This window comes from Ursus maritimus, unplaced genomic scaffold (assembly GCF_017311325.1).
Source record: "Ursus maritimus isolate PB19 unplaced genomic scaffold, ASM1731132v1 scaffold_30, whole genome shotgun sequence".
In the NCBI taxonomy this organism is placed as follows: Eukaryota; Metazoa; Chordata; class Mammalia; order Carnivora; family Ursidae; genus Ursus; species Ursus maritimus.
The window spans coordinates 24,486,426-24,492,056 of record NW_024425564.1 but is presented as its reverse complement, the minus strand read 5'-3'; the positions used below and the strand labels follow the sequence as shown (position 1 = coordinate 24,492,056).

Sequence of the window (5,631 nt, the reverse complement as noted above, 5' to 3'; positions counted from 1 at the left end):
GCGCATGCGTCGGCCGGCCCCGCCTCCGCCCCGCCCCGTCCCGCGGAGGTCAGGGTAGGTTGCGGACCGTGCGCGTGCAGAGCCGGGCCCCCGGGCTGGAGCCGAGGAGGGCGGCGGAGCCCCCGGGCCGCGCGGAGACGCACCTGCAGGAGACGGGAACGGCGGCGGCCCTGGCGCGGGGGCGGGCCGTGGGGCGCGGAGGGGCGGGGCGGGCCGGCCCACCTGCCCCGCTGCAGCGGCCCCTGCCGGAGACCCAGCCTGGCAGCGCCCGCGAGCACGGGGGCCACCCCCGCTCCTGGCTCCTGCCTGTGCCCCAGCGACCGCTGGTCAGCGGAACAGCCGAGCGGGGCAGGGGCCGGTGTCCTGCTGCGCCTTTGTGAGCATCCCTCATCTGTCGTGAATTATTACCTGCTTTCGTCTTTGAGCCCGCAGCTGGATCAGGACAGGGCATTTCGAATGTTGGGGCAGCTCTCCCTGAGACGCTATTTCCAGTGACGGTTCGTTGGGTTCCCAGGCACCACCGCTGTGATCTTTACCTGTGTCCGAAGAGAACAGTTTGAGGGTCTGTAGGACTCGGTGACGCATGTGGCTCCACGTGTCCGATTCCCCTTAAAATCGCTTATCTTTCTCAGTTTTGATTCAGGCTTACCGTCTGCACTACGTTTCCTACGGTGGATTGCTCATGCGCCGCTGATGCACCTGAACCGGAGGTGCTCTGAGAACGTGGGAGCGAAAAATGTTACCTTAACATCTGTTTTCCCCTTCTCAAACCTCAACCACTTCCTAGTTTGGCTGGAAATTCAGCCCACTTTGGAAACCCCTCTCTCTCCTATAGGCTGTACCAGCCCCTCAGGGGTTAGGGGGTCCAAGGATATTGGAGGAGGGCCTCACATCTGGCTCTCTTTTCCCTAACGTGTATATGGTACAGACGTTGTTGCGGACGCTTGTAGGAACTTAACGTGCATTAGCCATTTTAAATCTTCCCCACCACCTGATAAAAGAGACACTGTAATCCCCACTTTACAGGTGGGAAAGCTGAAGCCCAGGGAGATCAAGCAAGTGTCCAGGCAGGAAAGCTGTTGACAGAGCTAGGATTTGAACCTAAGTGCTTTGCCTCCAGACACGAAGGTCCAGCCTACCACACCTACTGCCTCTCGTGATGGTGTTGGTCTACTGCTTTTTGTGCATGTGACATTAGCCATTAAGTGTTCCTCTTTCCCTTCATTCAGACACTGGGGTGCAAGGAGTGGAGGAGGCCCAGTGCCCCTCACTACAACCTTCCCTGGCCTGAAGGCCCGACATGTAGCCCTTTGCTACCACCCACAAGCTCAGCCACCTCTGACGCATAGCATTCCATCAAGGTCCCAGAGTCTATCACCTACGCCTCCCCACCCCTCCACCCCACCCCTTCTTCCAGGCTTGGAAGAGCTGACTCTTCCTCTTGAAACATCAACCACCATCCTCTCCATCTTTCAAGCAACTCCAACTTAATTTCTTGATGGCCTTGTTCTTCCAAAACAAAGACTGTCCCCTCTTCCTGGAATGTTCTTTCCCCATTCCCTCCAGAGTAACTCCTCTGATCCTTCCAGTGTCGGCTCACTTGTCCCTTCCTCGAGGAAACCTTCTCGGACCCCAGCTCTCTGTAACCCCCCATTATGTGAGACCCCTTGTTCCTGACACAGGCTCTGACAACACCATAGCTGCTATCCCAGGGAAGATCTCAAATGTGTTTCTGGTTTTTTGATTACATTTTCTCTCTCCCTCCAGGCTGTAAGCTTCCCTGAAGATGACCTTTTTGTCTCTGTTTGCTCACCAGGGAATTTCCAGTCACTCACACTGCCTGACAGTGGATGCCCAATTTATTAATTCATTTAATATATATTAAATATAATAAATATTATATATTTATTATAATAAATTATAATAAATAATATATATTAAATATAATAAATATTTCCTGCGAAACCTCACAGGAAAGCAGCCTACAATTCAGAGGATAATGGCTTGGCTATCTTTACTAAAGTAAAGAAGCAAATTTCTTTTTCTTTCATGTTGCTTATGGGTCCCTTGCAACACAAAACAAACCAAAAATAAACAAGCAAGAACAGTTTATCCGTAACTCACCCTATTGACAGAGGTTTTCCTGGCATAACCGAGAAGGGCATACAGGAGTTTAGGAGCACGTATGCTGGGAGGTAGTGTTTATTGCCTCCTCCCTCTGGTGAGATTCAGACATGCCAAACTTTACCTCTGGGAAGAAAATCTCACCCTCACCCTGACTTTTATATCCTCTTAAAGTCACTCCCTTTGCTGATTATCACGCTGCCCCTCAGGGGTGGACTGTCCTCTTTAAGTCTCTGGTACAAACGCAAACGGGGATGTAAACATCTAGGCTGGGTGTCCTGTATTGATTGATTTTGACATACTTAGGAGAAGACAAATTTTCCAAGGGTTTTACTCAATACTAAGGGAGAACAGCAAGAAAATAGACATCAAGACTGCAAAACTAAAAATCAAGAAATTGGGCAAAATCCCAGCCCCGTTAGATTCTCCATCTCCCAGCTCCCACCTGATCCCACAGTAACACGCCAAGGTAACATTCAGCCCCACGCCCCCACTCCACCAGCCCCATGCATCTTGGGCCTTTCATGGAGAAAGGGAAGAGACCAAGGCCCTCTCTGCACAGGTTCTTCGGGATTCAGTGTGAGGCTGGAGGACTGGTTGACACCAAGAATGACCCTGCCCTAGGAGGGATCCGGCAGCCACAGCATCCAAGGACTGGCTCTCCTCTGCGGCTCACCTCTGTCCGCTGGTCGGCCCATCTGCATATAACATGGCCTCGTATGATACAGCAGCAGTGCACACAGCTCACGCTTAAGAAATAAAATTAGCGCCTATAACTGAGCTGTGAGTGGTGGAAGACAGGAAATGGGGGGTGGAGGAGTTTGCATGCTCTGCCGTGAGGGAAGCTAGGTTATAGGGAAAGGCTGCATCAGACAGCAATCCTTTGGTAGTTGGATGGCAGGGTGTAGGGGACTCGGTGCCCTTATTCTTCATGTCTGCCATTATTAATAAAGGGAAACCTCACTAAAGTAGAGTCCAGAGGATGGAAGGGGGGCCTTACTGCTCAGCATCAACTACAGGAAGCATTGTCAATTTCAGGCCCCACCAGAAGAATGGCCAATAAGAAAAAAATCATCCATTACCAGCCCCAAAAGGGAAAAGATGTACATTGCATCTCCTACAAGAAATCCACTGCAACCCAGCCAGCGAGGAACCTTCATCACCCTGAACTCTTGCCTTTGTTCTACGGACTTTCTTTCAGGATAACCCCTCCCAACTTCCTCCTCCTCCATAACATAACATTTTCCCCTCTCTTTTGTTGGACTTGCCTGTGGTTTGGCGGCAGCTTGCGTGTCCTGAATTACAATTCTCTGCTTCTATTCCTGAATAAACCCATTTTTGCTGGTGAAATAACTGTTTCGTTTCTAAGGTTAACACGTCCAAGAGCCATGTTCTTTCTTTTCATGTTTAAAGCCTGCATTTTTTTGTTTGTTTGTGTTTTATTTTGTGTATAGCTTTTGTCCTCTTAAAGCCATTGGAAGAATGGCAGTGTGTCCCAATGGCCCTACTCAAAGGGAATTTCTCAGTTGCGTCTTCACTTCCGCCTTGATCCACAGAGATAGCTCTCCTTTCGTGCCTCCCTCCATCTGAGATCAGGCATCCCAGTTCTCCACGCTTACTAGTGCTTACTTTGAACAGAAGACTGTTCCCACTTGTTGAGAAGAGGGAGGAGGGGGTTAGGTGGGGAAGGTCCAGACTCAAGCACATCTCCCCCCTTCACCCTGCTCCTTGGTCTCCAGATACTTCAAGGATAAGGATCAAAGTGCCAGCAGTGTCCAGATGCCCATTCTTCCTTTTCTGGGAGACCTGTAGAGTTTGGGGGTTTCTTTTAGCCATAGTTCCCCTGATGTAATCAAGCCCCCCTCAGTTTCTGCCTCTTGGCATGCTTGAGACCCAGCCAGTTTGTGTTGGCTGAGGCCATCTCTCCCCTGACAGAAAGTCCACGAAACAGGACGCTTAACCGATTGAGCCACTTGGGCACCCCTCTCCTGCTAGTTTTTTAAGAGATCAAGTTAAATTTATAAACTAATTTAGGGGGAATTAATAAATTTATGATGTTGAGTTTTCCTACTCAAAAACGGTATATATTTAATTCAAAAACACATATGCACCCTTATGTTTATTGCAGCATTAGTTACAATGGTCAAGCTATGGAACCGTGAAATAGGTGAAGGGGATAAAGAGTACAAACTTCCAGTTATAAAATAAATAAGTCACGGGGACAGTGCCCGGTGGCTCAGTTGGTAGGGTGTCTGCCTTCAGCTCAGGTCATGATCCCGGGGTCCTGGGGTAGAGCCCCAAATCAGGCTCCCTGCTCAGTGGGGAGCCTGCTTCTCCCTCTCCTTCTGCCCCCTGCTCATGTTCTCTCTCTCTCCCTCTCTCAAATGAATAAATAAAATCTTAAAAAAAATAAGTCATGGGGATGAAAGGAATAGAGTCAATAATATTGTAATAGGGCTCCTGGGTGACTCAGTGGGTTAAGCATCTGCCTTCAGCTCAGGTCATGATCCCAAGGTCCTGGGATCATGCTGGTATTGGGCTCTCTGCTAAGTGGGAAATCTGCTTCTCACTCTGCCCCTCCCCCTACTTATGCGCATGTGTGCCCTCTTTCTCTCAAAAAGTAAATAACTAAAATCTTTTTTTAAAAGATTGTACTTAAATAATAATAATAATATTGTAATAACCCTGCTTGGTAACAGATGATAATTAGACTTATCATGGTGAGCATTACAATGTGTATATAATTGTCGAATCAATATGTTGTCACCTGAAACTAATATAATATTGTATGTCAACTATACATCAACTAAAAAAAGACATCTTTTAAATATTTCTCTGGAGTCTGCTTCTCTCTTTCTCTCAAATAAGTAAATAAAATCTTTTTTTAAAAAGGCATTCTATTAAGTGTAAGGTGGTATCACATGGTGGTGATTTCCATTTCTCTAACGAATAACCATGCTGAGCATCTTCCCATGTACTTATTTGCTATCTAAATCTGTTTGGTTAAGGGTCTGTTCAAATATTTTGCCTATTTTTAAAAATTGGGTTGTTTTCTTATTATTAAACTGTGAAATTCCTTAGCCAGGTGTTTGTTTTGCAAATATTTTCTCTGTTACTTGTCTCTTCATTTTCTTACAAGCCTCTTTCAAGGAGCAGAGGTTTTTAAATTTTGATGAAGTCCAATTTATCAAAAAAAAATATGACTTATGATTTGATTTTTGTGCCCTAAGTACACCTTTGCCTAAACCGAAATCACAAAGATTTTCTTCTGTATTTTCTTCTAGAAGTGCCTTGTCTGATATGGTAACCACTAGTCAAATATGGCTACTTAAATTTGAATCAATTAAAATCTAATTCAATAAAATTAACAGTTCAGTTTCTCAGTCACATCAGTCACATTTCAAGCGCGTAATAGCCACATATGGCTACTGGCCATTATATTGAACGTTACAGGATAATAAAACATTTTCATCATTACAGAAAGTTCTATTGGAAAACGTTGCTGTA

General features: G+C 46.8%; 1 protein-coding gene across 1 annotated transcript in view; it reads right to left on the bottom strand.

The window, feature by feature from the left end:
• The window catches only part of SIRT5 (sirtuin 5), a 32,410-nt gene extending 32,213 nt beyond the window's left edge, over positions 1 to 197 (bottom strand). The window contains exon 1 of the mRNA XM_040645060.1: positions 144 to 197. The gene's annotated coding sequence lies outside the window, so the exon portion shown is untranslated. The remainder of the gene's footprint in view (positions 1 to 143) is intronic.
• Between the last annotated feature and the right edge of the window lie 5,434 nt (positions 198 to 5,631).